We start from the raw sequence: 23,052 nt of genomic DNA on the forward strand, positions 1-23,052 counted from the left end.
TCTAATGAGATAATTTCATTTTTCTTAATTAATTTAATTTGTCTTTTCTACACAAATATCTCAAGTATTTCAATAAATATTGAAAATACACTACTTGTTATTCAAGAAAATGAATAGGTTTTATTCAAAAGCTAAATTTATACACACACTAGGAATTTTTTGTACAAAGAGAAATGATGTAAATATGGTATTTCCAAGTGAGAAGGTTTGATCTCCAACATACATTTGAGCTCTGCTTGCATAATTAGGAAAGTGATAGACTCCTATGGCAGAAATAAATGACAAAACAGTCTTAGTAGCACTCAGGAGTTAACTGTTGATAACAAGCCAGAAATGATTATTATTCTGTTTAACAACATTTTAAGAAAACATACCCTAAATTGCATTTGGATCAACAAAGCCCATTTTATCCCCTTCTAAATTTCCTATTTCCTTTGAGGACCAGAAATGTATTTTACTTTCCCTAAAGTGTTCCTGCTAAACAGTTTTTAATTGCCTGAAAGCAGAAAGCAGATCCAATAAGAAAACAACAAGAAATTATGTCCTTATCTCTGATGGCCCTGATGAAGAATGGCTAAGCCCCTACCACCCCCAAGGTAGATGTTTTCCTCATATTCTAAGTGTTTTGGATGTTTGATGTTAATGCTACTGATTTATCTCCTTTCTGAAAAATAGATTAAAGGCTATAATGCTATGTGAATTAATTATTTAATACATTTGTGGGTTGGATGATTTCAATTTAAGAAATAAAGTTAAATGTTAATGAGGGACTAAGTTTATGATTTGATGGCTTAAGATGATTAAATATATGTTTCCCAGAAAAAAAATGTGAGAATTAATGTTGCATTAGTTTTGAAGACCTCCAGATTCAAGATACATTGTGATATTTGTTTCATATCACATTTTTGTTATTGGCATAGAAGTTATTTGGTGTAACTTCTCAAATTGGTCCTTATTGCTCCTTCTATCCAGATGTATTCACAGAAGTGTAAAATTAGAACTAGGATAGAACAAAACACGACTGGAGGGAAAAAAGTCACTGTAATGATGTCTAACAATATTCTGCTGTACTCATAGATTGGTGCCTAGCCCAAATGTCATCAGAGTGGTTTCATTCAGCCAGTGATGAAAACAGAAGCAGATCCACAGCCAATTAAGCAGAGCTTGGGGAGTCTTACAGAACAGGGGGAGGAAGGATTATAGAAGCCAGAGGGCTCAAGAACACCACAAAAACCCACAGAATCAACCTGGGCTCATAGGCACTCAAAGGTTGAACCAGCAACCAGGGAGCATGCATGGGACTACTCTAAGCACTCTACATTTATGTTACAGTTGTGTAGCTTGGTCCTCTTGTGGCACTCCTAACAAGTGAGCAGAAGATGTCTTCTGACTCTCTGGTTTGGGGGACCCTATTCCTCATTCTGAGTTGCCTTGGATAGCAATAATATATTGGGAGGTACTTAGTCGTAATGCAGCTTGATATGATCAGCTTTGTTGATATCCATGAACAGAAATGGAGGAAGAGTGGCTTGGGACATGGGAACAGATGGGGCAGTGTGGAGAGGGAATGGGATGAGGGAACTGCAGCCAGGATGTGCAATAAATAAGTAAACAAACAAACAAACAAACAAACAAACAAATAATAGAAAGATAGCTAGATAAATGAGCAAATAAATGAATATGGTATTTACACTTTTATTTAACATGAAATAGTAGTGAGTATGACATTTTAAAATTAAAGCATATTATTCCAATTATTCTAACAGTACAAATTTAAGTTGTTCTTGTTTATTGAAAGAATTTCCAAAGTAATGGAATTGAAAGACTGCTAACTCAGTTTGATTTTTTTCTTACATTTCATGGAAATTTTTTTTTTAGTTTTTTTTTCTATTAAACCTGCTATGAGTTATTGAGGAAAAAAAATTGGTGGTTTCAAAGCACATCACAAAAACTATAGTAATCAGAACAGTAGTTTGTTGACATAACATAAAACATACATAATAGACTAAGAATAGAACAACAGAATAGAAAACCTAAAAATATACCCCCACATATTTGATCAAATACCACTGAATAAAACTGCGATTATTATATGATGAGAAAAGAATTGTTCCTCCCACAAACAACCTTGTCAAAATGGACATCCATATATGAAATAGTGAAGTTTTATGTTTATTTGTACCTTACAGAAAAACATCTCAATTTCAAATAAACACATAAATGGTGACCAGAAACTATAAAACTCTCAAAAGAAAGAGTATGGTAAATAGTTTTATTTTTCATTTTTCATTATTCTTAGCTGTGACTTATTGTACATCAGCAACAAAAGAATGGGTAATGAAAACAAAAATAAGTGAGAGTGCATCAAAATGTAATTTTTGTCAGTGGGAGATAGAATGAGATGAATTGGACTGTTTTAACATCTATATGGATTTTTATACTCAGGAGTTTTCTCTATAGTATCAACCAGCAATAATGACTATATACTGACAATCTTTCTAATACCAACTTGCATTAGGAAATGAGTGCTATATATTTCACTTATTTAGCTATCAAAATAATTACATAGGTAAAGCTTATATTGAATTTTCTGCTTTGTATTTCTCTGTGTTTCTCTCTTCTTTCTCTTTTTAAGTACACTGAAGCATAAAATATCTATAGGAATTAATATTAGGGTTTTAATTTTGGCATATTGTAGTTTTGCTTATGACTTGTTTTACAAATCCCATATAATTTGGCATAGTATTAATTCTTTAATTTTCATTTAGTTGTTGACAGAACTAACAAAAAGAGACCTAACTAATAATATTAGAGTTTACAGAGAGACATTGGGATAGATAACACCTTTCACTCCATATTTTCCCATGACTTCCTAACAAGTTGATAGTCTCCTTTTTTTATTATTATTGGTGTGTGTGTGTGTGTGTGTGTGTGTGTGTGTGTATGTATGCATACACATGTGCACATCTGTCTTTCTGTGTATGCAGAAATGCATTTTAGTATTAGTCTATTTTTATTGTTTGTGTTTATATGGATTAGGGTAGACCACTCTGGATTAGACAACCAGTAAAGGGGCTCATTGCTTTTAGTGGCTCATTTTATTTCTCCCTGTAGTTATTTGCTTAGAGGTTGGTTTTCCTCATTCATGTTTATATATTTATTGATATTGCCATTGTTTTAGTATTGTCTATGCAGCCATTTTTAGAAGAGACTGTTTCACAGCAGACATCCTGGTATTTTGTCTCTTGCCTCGTCAACCCCTGTTCCATGATATTCCCCAAGTCATGAGCGTGAAGCAGATGTATCCATTCAGGCTAGCATAATCTGTTATCTCTGAATTATGTCCAGTTGTGGTTTTAATGTTATATCCTCCATTTGCTGCAATTTAAGATATAAGAACATATTTTAAAAAAAAGAGAGAAAAGAAAATGGAAAGAAAATTGTCCTAGATATATAGCTCACTGGTAACTACTGATAACTATAGGTGTCTAGCATAAGTAAAACCAAGGATTCAATTTTTAGCCTCATAAAAGTGTATATATATATCTGGATTTTTCTCTCCAGGTCCCACCAAGCCCCAGCAGTCTGACAACCCACTTATAAAATAAACACACGGACACTAATATTATTTACAAACTGAATGGCTGTGGCAGGCTTCTTGCTAACTGTTCTTATATCTTAAATCAACCCATTTCTATTAATCTATACCTTGCCAGGTGGCTCATGGCTTATTGGCATCTTCACATGTTACTTGTCATGGTGGTGGCTGACAGTTTCTCTCTGACTCAGCTTTCCACTTCCCAGAATTCTCTTCTCTGCTTGTCCCACCTATACTTCCGGCCTGGCTACTGGCCAATCAGCATTTTATTTATACAGAGAAATATCCACAGCACTTCCCCTTTTTTTTTTTCAAAAAGGAAGGTTTTAACTTTCACATAGTAAAATTACATATAACAAAATTAAGTTTAAACTTGTATTGATAAACTAAAATGTATAACAATGTAAAACATTTTAAACAAGTTGTTGCTCTTTAAAAGTATGTTCAACAATCTATCCTTTTATCCTATCATTATCTATACTATAATTTATTTTTTTATTTATAAACTGTATATATTCATTTTTCTCTCTCTTCCAAGCCTATGTACATTTTTGCACACATTGTAAAGCATTTAAAGTCTTGTTCCATCTGAATCTGTCTTTTTGGGAATCTAATGTTTTAAACTGCAGCATTACTAGGGCTAAAATAGCAGCTTTGGCTGGTGGCTCCACCCACCTCAGCTTCCCAACATGGTGGTGGTACAGTTTACCACCAGCTCTGTGTCTGAAGCCATGTGTACTATCAACTATCAGAAGCAATTCTATCAAAGCAGCCTGTAGTCCAGAAACCGCTTTTTTTTTTTTTTTTTTTTTTTTTTTTTTTGTATTAGCAAAGGCTAAATCCACCACACAGCATAATGTGCCACTTGTGGTTGCCACATTCCTGCCATACTGCTGGTCAAAGGAGCATGCCAGGAACCCAACAACTTGAGAGAGACAACCAGGAAGCTGTTTTTAGCTCTGTTTTAGAATCTTTTTTCTCAGGTTCTGGATGGAAACTCTTGCCAACCCGTTGGGTGCCACTTGAAGCTAGAGTTTTCCTGCCTGGCCCACAGTCAGGACAAACCTCTCTCACCCACCAGTCCTGCAGCTGCTCAGACCCAACCAAGTAAACACACAGAGACTTATATTGCTTACAAACTGTATGACCATTGCAGGCTTCTTGTTATCTAGTTCTTATATCTTAAATTAACCCATATATATTAATCCATAAATTGCCACGTGGCTGGTGGCTTACTGGTATCTTAACATTTTCTCATGGTAGTGGCTGGCAGTGTCTCTCTGCCTCAGTCTTCCACTTCCCAGAATTCTCCTCTCTGCTTGTCCTGTCTATACTTCCTGCCTGGCTACTGGCCAATCAGCGTTTTATTTACACAGAGCAATATCCACAGCATATATATTTATCAAAAGTTAGTTCTACTATCTCTCTGTGAATGGCTGTCAAAGTTGCCCCTATGTTGAATCATAGATAGGATTCAACTTAAATCATGTACAAGATGTCAAATAACATTTTATATGGTATTTTCTTTGCTCTTATTTTTTCAAAAACATGTCATTTATTCTTTTTGCTTTTTAATTACATTAGGTTAATAACTTGAGTAGTAAATGTGTCTATTTATAAAGTAGACATACACACGCTGAGGACAACTGTTCCTGTTTCATTGGACATTTAGACTGTACATTCTAAGCTTTTCTGTACATTCTATTCTTTGATATAGCTAAATGTGAATTTTCTAATAAGAGATCATTTATAGTGTTAAAGAACAATTTGGAAGGTGTCAGTCTGAAAATGGTACGTAATATTTTATAGGCAAATATTTTGTTGATTAAATGTATATTACAGTATATGGTTGCTTTTAGTTTCAACTTAATGAGAAAGTTTGTCATTATTGATCTTTATAAAACTCTAATGCTAAATTCTTTGAGTTCTGTATTAGTTACTTTTCTGTTGCTATGATAAATCACCTTAACCAAAAGCAACTTAAGCAAGATTTTATTATGACTTATACTTCCAGAGGATTAGATGCCCATAGTTGTAGAGGAAGGTATGGTAGCAGGATGAGGAAGCAGGTATAATATCAAATTCCACAGCAAAAAGGAAGTGGAGAAGGAATAAAAAATGAAGTGAAGGTATAAATACTTTAAAACCTGCCCCCAGTGGCATATTTCTTCTATCAAGTCTATATCTCCTAAACCTACTGAAACAGTGTCCCCAACTAGTTCCATGTCTTCTCATATCTGAGCTTGTGGAGCACATTTTTCATGAAAACCAATGCAAGTTCTATCATATTAAATGATAATCCATTAAAGACTGTCATTGTTTATTAAAATCCAGGCATTTTGTGTGTTTGCCTCAGAAGGAGGGAAAAGAACAGGTAAAAGGAGACTAACAAAGGCAGGAGCACAGAAAATTATTTCACTTCATTTTTTCATATTTTGAAACATTATGAAAGAATTTTTTCTTCAGTAGATGAGAAGTCAATCTCTACTGAAATACAGCATACTTTGATGGTAATTGAATATATTTGTCTATCTTTTATATTAAATTCAGTAAAGAACTTTGTTGCTCCACAATTCATGAGTTTCTACTTGTTTGACTGGCATCTTTGTACATTTTCCCACCATGATTTCCAGGTTCCTTGCTCATAGAATCCCTCCTGTCTCTTGTCCATTGGACTTCTGGAGCTTGGCTTGTAGACCAATAGCTGTGGAGCCCCCATGGACTAGGCCTTCTGGATAGGCAAGGCAGTTGTTTAGCTTGAACTGTTTAGGGGGCCCTCAGACAATGGGATCAGAGTCCATCCCTGGTGCATGAGTGGGCTTTTTGGAGCCCAGTGACTATTGTGGGACACCTGGCACAGGCTTGGTGCAAAGGGGAGTGGCTTGGACCTGCCTCAACTGAATGTACCAGGTTCTTCTGACTCCTCATGGGAGACCTTGCCTTAAACAAGGTAGGAATGGAGTGGGGTCAGCTGGGGAGTGGGAGAAGGGAGGAGAGGGGATCTGTGATTGGTATGTAAAATGAATAGAATATTTCTTAATAATAAGAATAAAAAAAGAACTTTGTTGCTTACTTCACTTTTACTTAACATATTGTCCATAGTTCAAAACAACAAGCTATATTTCAAATGACTTTAGTAATAAGCTGGTGAATTGTTTCTCTGGGTAAACGCTTGAGTTTGATCCTCAATACCCACATGATGAGAAAAGAAAACTGACTCTTGAAAGTTGTCGTCTGACCTCCATGAACTTGCAAGCAGGTACATGCTAAATAAATGTAACAAAAAAAGTAAAAAAAAATAACATCAACTGTTCACATTGGATTTTGTTGTTTTCATATCAGTTGGCTGTTACAAAGAAAATGACTGACAAATGGTGATTTAAATAAATATAAGGTTTAATTTTAATTTTATTTTTGAGTCAGGATCTTACTTTGTAAGGTAGGCCTTGAACTCCTATACATCTACCTCATATGTGCTGGAATTAAAGATGTGTACCATCATACCCAACTAAGTATGACTTTTTATTACTGTTGTGACAAGAGATCGAGAGGTATTGAGTACAACTAGATAAAATAACTTACCCTTTTCAACCAAGGACAAAGGGTTTTCCCATTCTTACTTTGTCATCCCTAGTATTTGTTTCATTCAGACAATATTGTATGACTTTTCCTTTGAAAACATGAAAAAACATCTGCTCATAAAAAAACAAACTATAGTCATTATTCTGCCAAAGTCCTACTTGCCGAACCAATGAATTATTTGGGGTTACTCACAAGAGTGTGAGTGAGGGGTTGGTTACAGGAGCATGGATGACTCAAAGGCAGTTTTAATCTCAGAACACTCCTAGTTAGCATGGGTGATTACTCATAGAAGCTACTCCTTTGGATGTCTCTGAAGAACTTGTAGACAGTTTAACAAGTTGGTGAATCTCTTGTCTCTCCAGCAGTCCTTACTGCTTATATAACATTGAGGATAGAGGGGTCTTGTGAGTCTTGAAAGTTTCAGCGACTTCCTGAGTCATAATGAGCCTCTCTTCAGGATAAAAGCATTTCAATTCAGACAATATTACTGCACAACAAAGGGATCCAAGATGGCTGCATCATCTTCAGGTATGTTGTTCCAATAGGAGAAAGAATATAGAAGAAGAAATATGATTTTTGATGTTTTACAACAACTTACAATTTATGAATGAATTTTTGCAAAGGTGAATTTCAAAATATAAATATTTAAGCTTCAGTATTATATAATAAAAGAAATCTAAAAGAGGAATTCTGAAACTATTTAAGTTAACTAAATTGCTTACAACAAATTATCATGTGCTTCTTTTAATTTTTTTTTTTCGGGACAGGGTTTCTCTGTGTAGCTTTGTGCCTTTCCTTAATCTCTCTTTGTAGACCAGGCTGGCCTCGAACTCACAAAGATCCACCTGCCTCTGCCTCCTAAGTGCTAGGATTAAACACGTGTGCCACCACCGACCAGCTCTGGAGGTAATTTCTTTTTTGAGACTAATATATTTGTATTATAGGAATTTTATAATAAAATAAGTATTGTATGGTCAGAAAGAAGGAAAGTTGATGCAGAAAGGAATAATTCTACAATATTACTTGCCTTTATTTTGTAGACAAGCATGCAGACTATCTAACGTAAGAATCAGAACCTCTGTTGCTTTATAGGCTCAGGTAGTTGTAGGGTAAAGGTTTAAAATTGGTAATGTCCTGGTTAATAGGTATTACTTATTGAGTGTTGACCAAGTGATAGGAAGTGTCTAATTCATCAGGAGCCATCAAGACATACATGATCTCATTGGAATTCTAAACAATGTGCACTGAAAGGAAAACCAAATACCAGTTATTGAAAAACTCCTACCAAGTGATACTACTAGGATATATAGCCAAAGGCCATAATTATAATAAATAAGGTAGACTGTTTCCTTATCAAGTTGTATTTTATTTATGATAAATCAGAAGGATTTCTGAATGAGCTGATATTGCAAGGAGATATAAATGTAGTGGAAACATCAAGATATACTATCTCCAGAGAGAAATATATATTGTCCTAAAAGTATTCTTAATTTCTACTTACTATAAAATTGAATTGAGATACTTGATTATAAATCCAAATACCATTTAACAATCAAAATGGAACTTATTCAGCTTGTCACCTTGAGAATCTTATTTTTACCAAGTTCAAACAGTTCGTGAATAAAAACAATTTTTCTTGCAAGTGTATAAAGTGTTGAACCTTGATTGCTTGGTAAATTAGTCATGAAAGGTCATTTTATGAAAATGCTATCTTTAATCAATATGGATAAATCAGAAATAACATTAGGTAGTTTTGCCATAAAATCACTTTAAGTAATGAAAAGAACCACAGGACTTTGAAGCATTATTTTTATTCACATTGTGTATACTTTAGCATTCATGCAAACGCTGTCCAAACATATTCTACAAGCTTCATTATCATCTTGTGAGAATTCTTAGAAGAAGTCAAGCCAAGGTTGGCAATGAAAATGTTACTCTGTGTAAAACTTGTTTGATTGATTATTTGAAATAAGTTTGAATTAATGATGCTCATTTAAACACTGGAAATAGGCATTATAAACGTGAGCTAATGTGAATGTACAGAAATTAATAAAGCTGCAATTAAACATTCCTAATTGTTATATAATTGTTGATGACATTTGGCAATGACATTATTGTTTACCAAAAGGAGTTCATAAAAATACAGCAGAAAAAGTAGCACCATTTTTTGAGCATCTTTTATACATAAGATTTTTATAATTCTGAGGATAGAACCCAGAGCTTCATGTTAGCTTACAGAATATTTTTTATGGGACTAGAAGTTTAGTAAATTTGATGCATGTGGTTCAACATTCTTAAGGTAATTCTTTTCATTTTCCTCCATTTTTGTGTATAGCAATGGCACTGAAATTTTTGAAAAACAGAATCTCACCATAGATTCAGAGGCTTGAATTAATTGTTGAATTTAGTTTAAAATACTTGTTTTTCACTTTCTATCTGTCTTTTAATTGTAATTATCTTTTTTATTACAAAGTTCCCTATAACCCAGAATTGCCTAAATTTGTTGGATAGAGAAATCTACTCTTGAATTTGTGTACTTCCTGTCAATATTGAAACAGTGCTATGATTAGAGGCAATTGCCCCTGCACCCAGTTTATTTTATATTTAGGATAGAACCCAGGGCCTCATGCATGGTAGGCAAATACTCTATGAACTGAATGACTCCACATTGTTTCTGGTTATTGTGGCAAGTTGACAAAGTTAAGAGTTATGTGGGAAGAGGGAATGCAAATTAAAAAGGTGCCTACATCAGGTTGGCCTATATGCAAGTCTGTGGGGGCATTTCCTTAATTGATGGTTGATGAGAAAAAGCCTAACCAGCTTTGGGTATTGGCATCCCTGGGAAGCTCTTTGTGGGGTATATAAGAAAGCACACTGAGCAGGCCAAGGAGAGCAAAGAAGTAAACAATGCTTTTCTTCCATGATACCTGCTCAGTGCTTGTCTCCTTGATGTTCCTTCAGTTTCTGCCCTGGATCCCCTCAAAAATTGACTATTATATAGAAATGAAAGCCAAACCATTTCCTTCCCAAGTTCCTTTTGATTGTGGCCTTTATCACAGCACTAGAAACCCAACTAGTATATCCAAGCTAAAAGAATATTTTCCAATTGGTGTAGGAGTTTATCTTATGGTTTATTCATTTCTTCACTCTTTCATCATCCATCCATTCATTTTCATTTTCTTTTGACATTGTTTTCCATGTCTAGTCCTCCTTCCATAGTGACCATACTAATGAATGAATTTTGTAAGCTTCCTATGTGTGCTTGCACATTGAATATCAATTTCACATGAATGTAGTTTTAATTTACAAAAGTTGCATTATATTGCAGATTTTATTCTTTTCTGGCATTTTACAAATCTGCAAAATGCTTTCAAGTCACTCTTGATACAATATTTCAATCTAATTGTTTGCAAATAATTATGGCACAGAAGACAAGAAAGCTCTTTTGTTACTAGTGTGATCAAACTTTTCTGAAGTAGTCAATTCAGGTGTGCAAAATCGAATGTGCAAGAGAGTAAACATGAAAGTTTTAGAGAATATATAGTGGAGTGTGCATTTATAGATGGCTAAAACCAATAATGTGAACTTGTATAGTAGATAGCAAAGATACATAGTATATCTGAAAACTGTCAAGAGAAGGGGGGGTTGAACAACTTAAATCCCTAAAGCTTTGAGTTAAGACAATATATTCTTTTTGCTAGTAGCTACTATCCATTTGAAAATCAGTTCCTGCCTTAATATTCACTGAAAAAGTTTGTGTACCTGATTTGGAAGTTCTCAAGGGACTATGCAACCCTACATTACTATTTATGAACTTTCTGTTATCTGATCCATAAAATTGGATGTGTGTAGCAGCTTTCTACTTTTAAATGAAATGGTATACATAAAACAAAGCCTCAGCAGGCCAGAATGCAAAAGTAAATAACTGATCCAGGCAGTTCAGACTTCCTTGATAGCTCTTCCTTTTATTTTAATGCATATCTAAGGTTACAAGGAGAGATTCTTAGGACTATTCAGTGAAAGAATTAAAATGGTAAAAATGTTGTATATTTAGACTGCCATGATATGCCAGTATCACTGACAATGGGATGGTCATTAAACACTGTCATGGAGATTCCTGGAAGCTGGAGAAGGGGAATTTCACTAGTGTTCAGGACTTCAATTGTCTCACTTACAGCCACAGTACATAGAAAAAGATAAAATTTGAGTATGAATTTGTGATGATTTGTGGGCAGAGAGCATGGGAATGGATGGCTATGTGAGAAACAGAATGTCATTCTGTACTTAACAGAATCTTTCTTCACTACAATGTTACTCAATGATATCTTTGAGAAAGTAATCAAGGTAGAAAATACAAAGGCTGAATATTTTCATCAACATGGGTTTCCTCTGATCAAGACTAATTTTGCTATTATCTCTACTAAATGGGTTATCTTCCAGTGTCTACTGCCAGAATGTGCCAGTTATCTTGTGACAGAATGATTATATATTAAGTGCTTTCTAATACAGAAAAGGGAATAATTTGTAGTCATGAGAATATACCTATAATCCAGATGTAGTCTGACCAGCCATTAGTATTGTTTGCTTTACATGCCCAAATTATTTGCCTATTGCTGTACCACACACACTACCTATAAACAAGGGACTTATTTGCTGTACCTCACACACTATCTATAAACAAGGGACTTATTTTTCAGAGAAAGAAATATGCTAATGAGCAGAAGCAAACATATACTAATGGTTGTATTTTCTCATCCAATTACCTCACAAAAACTATGATAAAATATTGAAAGATTTTGCTTAAGTTTCAGTTATAATTTCAAATCTTAAAACCCTTTTATGGTTTTAAGATATTGTCATACAGTGTGATTTTCATACCTTGAAGTGTCTGCCACATATGATACCTTCTCTCTCACATCCTAAATATTTAATATTTTAGATTCAAGTGATAAAAGTATGAATGTAACTGTGTTTTTAAAAACCTAAGAACTTACTAGAAGATTGTGTGTTTCTCAATGCTGACACCTTTGTGTTAATGCATTTAAAGATCCTGATATGTAATAATATAATGATGTTAGGAAAATTGTTGTGTTTCTGTTAGATGGAACCTGAAAATGCAGATTGGTTATAATGATAATGATGAATCTATAAGTAGAGAAGACAGTGTATTATCAGCCAGAATTGTTCATTGTGCCTATTCATGGAAAACCAGGTTTGTTACATAACAAAAGCAAACCAAATTATTCAGAACACAAGAAATTTAGTGGATTTTCATCACATATTCTTGCTATAACTGTGGTAGACAGAAATCGACAACAAATACAACCTGATGTGGTAGCACACATCTACAATACTAGAGCTTCAGATGATCAATAGGCTATGTTAATCCTCAATAGCAACTTGAATTTGAGGCCAGCCTAGGATATGTGAGACCATTTAACAACAAACAGCAAGACAAAGAAAACAACAAAAACACAAAGGGTGACCAGGACTACAAAATCTGAAGATATTCAACAACAAAAATTCATAGGATAATAAGGACCAGAAAGTCTAAAGATACAGAAATAAGAGTTATAAGCGCTTCAACCAGTAAAAACTTTTTTAGTGAGATTTGTGCAGTGTAATTTGATACAGAATGGTTCACAGAAAAGAGAAGCTGTGTTTTTGTATTAGACCTGATGAGCAGTCAAAGCAGAAATGATAATGTCTATGTGATCTCATAATTATCTACATTTTTTCATACTAAAGGGGTACAATGCTGCAATTTTAAGAGAGAAAATGAATGAAATTGGGATTTTGATGGCCCTTGTGTTAATAATGTCTTTTCATCCAGATAAGGATGAATGAATACTAAAGAGCAAAAGGGATAGACTAGGCTAACAATTCACAGTTACAGTTTTAATTAGCTAGAGTGAGCTTACAGTATTTTCTCTTAGGCTTTTGGTTACTATACAGGAGAAAGGGGTAAATAAGACAGTTCATTCAGTTGGCTCAATTCTTTTCAACCATATGTGTTCCCTGGCTGCATTCCTCTGTTTAATCCCACAGATAGCTATGGAAAATGCTGTTATAGCATTAGTATTACATTCCACAGAATCTTCCTAACTGTACTCTGCATCTCAAAAATATTTATGTGTATGGATATCTTGCCTGCATGTTTATCTGTGTTCCATGTGAGTGGGTGACTAGTGCCCACAGGAGGACATAAGAGGGGTTCAGATCCCCTAGCTCTGGAATTCCAAATGTTTATTAGTCACCAATAAGTGCTGGTCCCCTGGAGTAGTAGTCGATGCTCTTATCCACTGAGCTCCCTATACTCTGACTTTCAGCTTTGGGTCTTATGGATGGTAAGAATTTTCTGTTTTTGACATCCTTAGGGTACTTTATCATGACATACTTCTTTCTCTTAACACTCTTCACACCCATAAACATTTCTTTCAATAACCTCTTCTGAATGTTCCATTTGGGTTTTTTTTTTTTTTTTGACAAGCCTATGATAAATGTAGTCATCAGTGTCTATGATAATATTCGAAAGCAAATTATTTGAACACTTTAAAGAAAATATAATTTAGGAATCTTCATTGTCAAATTCTTAGAGAAAACAATAAATTCCCTTGTTTAGCTATAACATCTGTAATTTAGTATATTCATGATAGTAAGAGGCTCATTTTATAGTTTTATATAGAAATGTATCTTCTTTCCCCATGTATCTATTCCCTCAGAAAGTCCTCAATGTGTGGTAACTTCTCTTACTGAAAAGGATGCTTTTCCAGAGGCAGAAAATCCACAGATGTTGTCCTTTTAAAGTGGCTAACATCTGGTCATGTCTCAGCTGCTAGTTAAATTGATCCAGATATTCACAAAGTTCTGCATGTGCACACTATGCCCATGCTGCCTTTCTATCATTAACTTATTTCATTTCCCAGTGTACAGTTCCTTAAAGATAGAAACATAGCAAACCAGAAGGGGATAGTACCCTGACAAACGTAGAAAAGGAAGGATCACAGTTCTCAAGGTTTTGATTGTTAATGCCATAGAATTTTGTAAAATTCATTTCACGGGCTCCCAAGTTATTGCATATGTTTGACACAATAACTTTGGGCATTTGGCATAGGATGCCAGTATAACATTTAAAGTAGGATTTAGTTAAGATTGTTTGGATAAGTGTGATAATCCTCTCATTATGGTATAAAAAGTTACTCAATTTTTTCTTGCTTCCACTTTAAGTTCCTAGCATATAATTTAGATGCTAGGTCTCAAGGTGCTCTGAGGTTTAATTAATCATTGTCTGAAATATGGCTTGAATTGGAAGCCCCCCAGGAGCACTGTGACTCACTGATTCACCAAACACCAAGATGACAGAAAAGTTAACATTACTGTTTAAAATAAAGTTCTTGGTGATTGCATGAAATCAACACTGGGTCCCTAAGTATATGAATAATCATAATCATATAGAAGATTGATGTGTATGTCATCATATTTATCACCCAGGAGAATGTACTGTAGGAAGTTAGTTTATGACCTTTGTTGTAGTTAAATCTCTCTTCTTACTGGTACACAGATGAAACATTAATAATAGAAAAGAGCTCAGAAAATAGAATACACCAATATTAACTGTATTGAATAAACAGAGACCCCAGCTCATCAACAAACTAAATTCCAAACGTTCATTTATTTGTTTGCAATTTAAAATGCATTTTGTCACAGAAACAATGTTGTATAATGGTAATAAGTCCCCAGGACAATCCACAAACCATATTTCATCCAGGAAAAAAAAGATGCATTATAATGAATATCCATGAAAAATATTGAAAATAGTAGTTTTATAGAGACATCTTAAGTAAAATAGTATTTTGTGGCTATTATGAAAATTGAATTACCAAATATAAAATTATTGTACATAAAAGTTCTTTTATAGCTATAGAATAGAGAAAATGAGACGTAGGAAGGACTCTAATCCACATTGTGGTATCCCTAAGGAAAACCATGAGGCATCCGTATCATCTGCCACTTCCCTGAAATACCCCCTTTCTCTTGTCAAGATTCTTACCAAATAAAAAAATAATCAGTCCTGGCTAGGCCCAAGACTTTTAGGAAAGGTCAGTGTCTCCCAAGTGTACTAGATAGTGGCCAAACAGTATTATCTGTGGAAAGAACCTGCTGCCTGCACATATGCCAAACCAATTATTTCTTGGAACACTTGCTATAAAACATAAAAGAAGCCAGCAGATTGCTGATGCCACTACATATGTAGCAGAAGCTGTAAAGCCCCTCTCCCTGCAGTAAGTAAAATGCAGGAGAAGCAGAATATATGTTGAGCCTGACAAGAACTTCTTCCCTCCTTATGTCTCTCCCCCTTTGCTTGTAAGTTTTAATTAAGCTTATGTCACCAATGCTATCTCTAATGGTAATGTGTCATAAACTAATATACATAATTAATTTAGCTCTTTATATATGTATATACATATATATGCTTAAAATAATGTGACTCAAAAATCTTCAAAATAGTCACCTGAGTTGTACATGTTGTTTTCCAAAAAAGAAACAAAATAATATTTTGAATGGCTTATCAATACATGCTGTTAAAAATCCTTTGATGCTACCCTTTGAAAGAATAAATAATCTTATAAAATGACACTATACCCTATTTAAAATATTTATCAAGAATATGTAAATTTTGTAAAAGGTGACTTTCATTATGACATTCTCATACATGTGCTGATTATAGTGATTGCTGAATTGATTGCATTAAGAAATATCTAGGTAATTAATAAAACACATCTGTAGATGAGTCTGTGAAGGTGTTTCTAGAGGTTATTAAACCATGAAGTATTATGGTTGGTTTTAGCATCAACTTGCTACAAATTATAAACACCTGAGTATGGAATCTCACTTAGAGAATTGTCCTGACTGCCTTAATTGATATGGAAGGACCTACTCAAATTCTAGATGGTACCTTCTGGTAGCAGCCCAGCTTAAAAAAAGGGGAGTGTATTTCAGAAGGAAAATTATTCTCGCCTTTTGCTCACTTGGCTGTCCCTCTTGCTACCCAGACAATGCTGCTAATGAACCTCAGGAATTATCTGTCAGTGCCTCACAATTACAACTAAAGGTGAAATAGAGGCTGTTATTGCTGACTCCTTCACTGATAGCAAGCTTTCATTGTTATTATTTTAAACATAATTATATATATTAAACACACACACACACACACACACACACACACACACACACGCACACATATATATATATATATATATATATATATATATATATATATATATATGATCTCCTTGGTTATGTGTGATATCAGGAGATGGGTCTAGAGAAAGAGTTGTAAGGATGTGCTTCTCTAGTAGGTTACTGGTATCTGGTACTGGTTCTTTAGCTTGATGGAACCCATGGTCAATAAGACTCCTCAGATATCTCAGAACACTAAAAGTACAGACAGTGCAGTATAAGCAACTTTGAGCAAAATTACAAAAGAAAAAAAAATAACTGAGTAATAAAATTGGCCGGCTTCAGATATATATAAACTACCTAGCAATTTCTAAGTGTAGACTGGAAGAAAATTTTTGCCCCTGCAGCCTGAGATTTCAAGTTGCATACATTTCCAAGCCCTCATTATATGGTTAGCTGAGTTACATTGTAAATTCAATTGACAGCCTTATATACTGTCAGAAGTTAACAAAAGGGCACAGATTGGAAAAGAATATGATTCTGTGCCTTGGGATGGATGATTTGAGTGTACCCTAAGCAGGTGAAAAACCCTGAAACCTCAGATTCCAAAGAGTCCACTTTACTGGAAGAAATAACCTCCTCACCCCTGAGAAAAGATGCATCTTTACCCACACCCACCCCATCAGTGTTGTCCTCTCTGCCTTTTCATAAGAGAAGTCATCTTGTCTTATCTGTAACACTGATGGCCCTCAGAAACTACCTATCATAAGATTTAAGGCTAAGAAAAGTGAATAGAAAGTGTCGTCCAGGATAAGGTCTGCTACACTACTGAAGAACTTAATGAATTTACTAATTCATTCAAACAGAAGCCTGAGAATATGCATAGCAATGGATTTAAAGGGTATAAGTTAATGGTTCAGGAAACATAAAAGCAGATATTCTATTGAAATGGACCCATTGAACATATATTCTATGTTTAATATTGAGACTCACACAATTAAAAAGAGGTACCAAGAGTTAATTTGATGGATTGGTTGAAGCACTTGTGAAAAGATGACCACTGAGAAGGAACTAGAGATGTCTAATGTTACTTGGTTTAAAGTTGAAGAAGGAATGTATGATTTAGAGGTGAGGGCTCTGTACTAATCAAAGAATTAATACATTTACTTCTGTTTTGCTTGTTTACTTTTATTTTGTGTTACTATATGTGTGTAGTACATGTGGTGTATGCATGTAAGTATGTGTTTGTGCACATCATGTGTATACAAGTAAGCATGCACATGCGTATATGTGTAGAGGTTGAGGCATCTTGCTCTTTTGCTTTCCATATTATCTTTTGAGACATGGTAAACACTTCAAGGACTGAGCCACATTTTCAGCCCTAAATGGATTAATTTCTCAATAGTTTCATGACCCTTTCTGAAACTTCTGGTTTTTTGTTTTCATTGTTATTCATCTAGTATTAGCAAACTCATAAAATTAATGTGATAATCTCTTTACTGCTTTCAAAATTTATCATGAAGCCAAGGTTAATTTTGTGATATAAAGAGCCCAAGGGATGTATATGAGCAATTACACACTAAAAAGAGAAATATGTATGTGCAATGTAAATCTGGTATCTAATCAAAAGTTCCAGAATTCGGAACCATCTATAAATCATCTATAAATATGAGGACTGTTGTGAAACATATGTTGAAAATTGCACACCTGACCTCCTGTGGTTGTATGGATTCTATAAAGTTCTTTTATAAACTTAACTTTATGATATTTACATAATACATACAGTAAAGACAAATGAAGTTCCACCTCTGAAATATCACAATGTACATCTGTAAATAATGCAAGAAAGAGCATTTCTGATCTCATGCGTCTCAGAAGACAGACAATTTATATATATATATATATATATATATATATATATATATATATATATTTAATATATATAATTATGTTTAAAATGATAATAATGAAAGCTTGCTATCAGTGAAGGAGTCAGCAATAACAGCCTCTATTTCACCTTTAGTTGTAATTGTGAGGCACTGACAGGTTAGAAATTTGTTTTAGAATAGTATACTCTGTCCATGGCATGGCTATTGTCCTCTTAAACTTGTAGCTGCTCTGGTTGTCCACACAAGACCTACACAATGTTGTTCCTGTTTATGTTCCATCATATAGACAGAAAAAGGCTCAAGGCTCCCCACATTTCCTTGAGGATTTATAGGCAGTTGACCTTTGCTGGATAGAAGAAGGATTTTCTTCAACAATGCAGCCACTTGGAAGTTGCCTATAATCCAATAAATAATCCCTCATCCATGTTTCTGTAAATAACACTTGCTGTGGATATTGCTCTATATAAATAAAACACTGATGGCCAGTGACCAGGCAGGAAGTAGGTTGCCAGGCAGGAAGTACATGGGACAAGGAGAGAAGAGAATTCTGGGAAGCAGAAGGCTGAGGCGGGAGACACTGCAGCCACTGCCAGGACAAGCAACATGTAAAGACTCTGGTAAGCCACCAGCCACGTGACAAGGTATAGATTTATAAAAATGGGTTAATTTAAGATAAAAGAACAGTTAGCAAGAAGCCTGCCATGGCCATACAGTTTATAAATGATATAAGCGTCTGAGTGATTATTTTATAAGTGGATTGTGAGACTGCAGGGCTTGGGGAACCTGGAGAGAAGCCCTCCAGCAACAAATGGCGCCCAACGGCTTGAGTTTCCACCTTAAACCTGAGAATATTTAATAACCAATTCTAAACAGAGCCAAAACCAGGTTCCTGCTTCTTGTCTCATACGGGCAGCTAGACGCAGCAAAATGCAGGTTTGAACACTGGCAGGTTCCTGGCGTGTGCGTTTGACCAGCAGTATGGCGGAAATGAGGCGTCTGCCAGCGGAACATTAAGCTGTGTGGTAGATTTAGTCTTTACTAGTATTAAAAAAAAAAAAAAAATCTGGGCTACATGCTGCTTTGATAAAAGCTTAGACCCACTATTTCTGAGACTTGATGACTCCCAGAGCTGGCAGAAAATGTACCACTGCCATTTGGGAAGCTGAAGTGGGCAAAGCCAGCAACCACAGTGCCTTTTCAGTCTTAAAATGGTGCAGTTTAAAGCAATAGGCTCAAGGTAATATAAAAAAATAAGCCACGTAAAGATGGCTACCACACAGAGAATCTGGATTATGTTGTCTTTGATATTTGTAACTGAAGAAAAACATTTGATTACAAAAGCTGTTGAGTTATGCCAAAATGTATATTTTAAAGGTACCTTGACTTCAAAATTTGGATTTAAGGATATGTTGCTTTGAAAAGAGGTTCTGCTTTTGTTTCCACAGAAAGCCAGAGGCTGTGGATTTATTCCAGATTAAGATACATCAGGTTTCACCAGCCAAGACCCCCTAAAAGGTCTCTGATGACACCATGGCCCAGATGATCCAACATCCAGAGCAGTTTCAAGGCAACTGGTTCACACAATACAGCCTCACGGACTACCCCATAGGCCTAAATTTTTTTTGCGTCCCCATTGGATACAGCGACCCCCTCCAGCAGGAAGTAGTAAGAGATGCTACGCCCAAATTCCCAAATATACCAAGCTGGCTTTAGAGGTGGAATTGGCTCATTCCTCCTCTAAACCCAGACATATTGCTTTAAAAAAAAATGGTTAAGAGATTCTTGTGTCCCAAACCAGAAGAGCCCTCTGGTGTGGGACAGAGAAAAACCAATATTTTTATTTAAAACAGGTTGATTATAATTGTGATCTCTTTCTAAAAAAGAAAAGGGGATATGATATAAATATATAGGAGGATATGGAGATGATAAGATAAAAGGGTAGATTAATGAACCTACTTTTAAAGAACAACTTGTTTAAAATGTTTTACATTGGTATAGATTTTAGTTTATGTTTAAAATGTTTTACATTGGTATAAATTTTAGTTTATTGATACAATCTTGAAGTTAATTTTGTTATACTGTATATATATATACATTCTTGTTTGAGGTATTATGTTTATGTAACTCATTTAAAATTGTAATGGATAATTAAAAATAGATTAATAATTAGTCATCTATGATAATCATATCTGTAGCCATGTTAGTTAAGTCTTCTAGGTATACATAGATATATTTCAGATAGATAGGTAATCTTCAAACACTTCATAGACCTAGAGAATATGGCATTTAAATAACTTAAAATTCTGTTGACGTGAGACACAATTGCTCCTGGCTGCACCAATTGATCCCGAGAGAATGTTGGGCTTCTAAGACATTTCCATTTGGAAGTTTGTCTTTTTGGCACAAAATGGCCTACTGGGCAAAGAACTGCCCTTGCCTTGATGGCTGACAGTACAAATATAATGCTGTCCTTTCTGGACAAGCAGGAAACAAGGAAAGCGACCACTGTACTCTGCCAAGACAGGGTAAGATGGTCTCTCAGAATTCCTGCTTCTAAAAATGGTCTGTCAGATACTCTAGGCCTGTAGCCAATTTGAATGCACCAACAATGCTGAGAAACATTAGGTGACTGTCCAGGCTGCCAGCTGTCTTGGTCTACTTTTGCAAGATTCCCGATAGTTGCTTGCATTCATCTACCATTTCTCAGGTACCATTATGTTCCTTCTCAGGTCTTTGATGTGGTTGAAAACTAAATAGTTGTAATTTCCTCAGTTATGATAAAAGATAAGTTAGATATAAAACCTTAAACTCACAAATATAAGATAGATAGGACATCTTCTTTAATATTGCAACTATAATTCTTGCTCGGTAATTGTTTTGTTATATGTAATTTTACCATGTTAAAGTTAAAACCTTCCTTTTAAAAAAAAGAAAAAAAGGGGAAGTGCTGTGGATATTGCTCTATATAAATAAAACACTGATGGCCAGTGACCAGGCAGGAAGTAGGTTGCCAGGCAGGAAGTAGGTGGGACAAGGAGAGAAGAGAATTCTGGGAAGCAGAAGGCTGAGGCGGGAGACACTGCAGCCACTGCCAGGATAAGCAACATGTAAAGACTCTGGTAAGCCACCAGCCATGTGACAAGGTATAGATTTATAAAAGTGGGTTAATTTAAGATAAAAGAACAGTTAGCAAGAAGCCTGCCACGGCCATACAGTTTATAAGTGATATAAGCGTCTGAGTGATTATTTTATAAGTGGATTGTGAGACTGCAGGGCTTGGGAAACCTGGAGAGAAGCCCTCCAGCAACAAACACTAGCTAAAATATTTGGTTCAACAAGCTACACACTTAATATCAAACAGTTTCACACACACACACAAACACACTCACACACACATACACACACACACACAATCACACTCATACACATGAGCAGTAGGTGATATAGCTATGGTTGAATGTAAACAGATAAATCAAAGCTCTAAAAATTATATAAATTGTGTGACAATATATGACTTACTTGCTAAGATTCAATCATTGATATTTTCATTTTGTAACCTGCTTTGTAATTCTTATACCACTATTAAGTACAAAAAGATGAGATTAAGTAAAACAATGGGCATTTTCTTTTTCGTAAGTTGTGTTCCAGAACAGGATGAATCTACAACTGTAATATGAATCCAAAGAGGTCTTTCATAAGTTTCTTGCTATGTCAGTAGTATGAGGATGAATTTTTCATCAATTATGCATAGGTCTTTTTCAGAAATTCTGCAAGGCATTAAAAATACATGTGCCTGAAGTGATACAGGGAAGACTGTAGTATAAAATGACTATACACTTATATGAGTGTAATACTAAAAAAGCAAAGAAATCCTAAAAATAAAGTTCACAATTTTTCATGCAAAGCTCATTGGTTCAAGAATACTTGATAATTGAGTTTAAGAGCATTTTACTGTCATTTAATTATTTTAAAATGTCATACTCTTGGGAAAAAATTCATACAAACAACAGTTGAGTATATAAAAAAATGACACAAACAGAATTTTCTTAAAGTAATAGACTATAAAGTGACTCAGGCCTTTTTAGGTTTTTAAGCAACAAACATATATAGAGATTTGTTGTTGAAGTTTTCTCTGGTCCTGCCCAGCCCCACAGACCCCACAGCCGCATATAAAATAATCAATCAGAAGTTTATATTAATTAAAACTGCTCAGCCATTAGCTCAGGCCTACCACTGACTAGCTCTTACATTTAAACTCAGCTCATTTCTGTTAATCTATATGTTGCTACATATTCTGTGGATTTATCTGTGTGCCATTACATGTAGCTCCCTGGATGGTGGACTAGCATCTCCTGATTCAGCCTTCCTTTTCCCAGAATTCTCCTTGTTTACTTATCCCACCTATAATTCCTGCCTGACTACTGGCCAATCAGTGTTTTATTAAACCAGTATACAAAAGCATTATTCCACAGCATTTCCCCTTTTCTGTTTAATTAAAAAGTAAAGTTTTAACTTTAACATAGTAAAATTATGTATAAGAAAACAGTTTTCAAGCAAGAATTAGAGTTACAATATCTAGTCTATTTATATTTGACAAATTCAAAGAAAATATTCTATTTATTCTATTTTTGTGAGTCTAAGCTTTCATATTTAACATATTTTATAATAATTAAGGAAAACCATAATTATAACTATCTAGTCTTTAACTACATAAAAGACCTCAGAAGGATATAATATTACCTAAGTAAACAGGAAGAGCATTGTAAGCAACTTCCAAAAATCTAGAATGACAGAGACAACTGG

This window comes from Peromyscus leucopus, chromosome X, assembly GCF_004664715.2.
Source record: "Peromyscus leucopus breed LL Stock chromosome X, UCI_PerLeu_2.1, whole genome shotgun sequence".
Classification (NCBI taxonomy): domain Eukaryota; kingdom Metazoa; phylum Chordata; class Mammalia; order Rodentia; family Cricetidae; genus Peromyscus; species Peromyscus leucopus.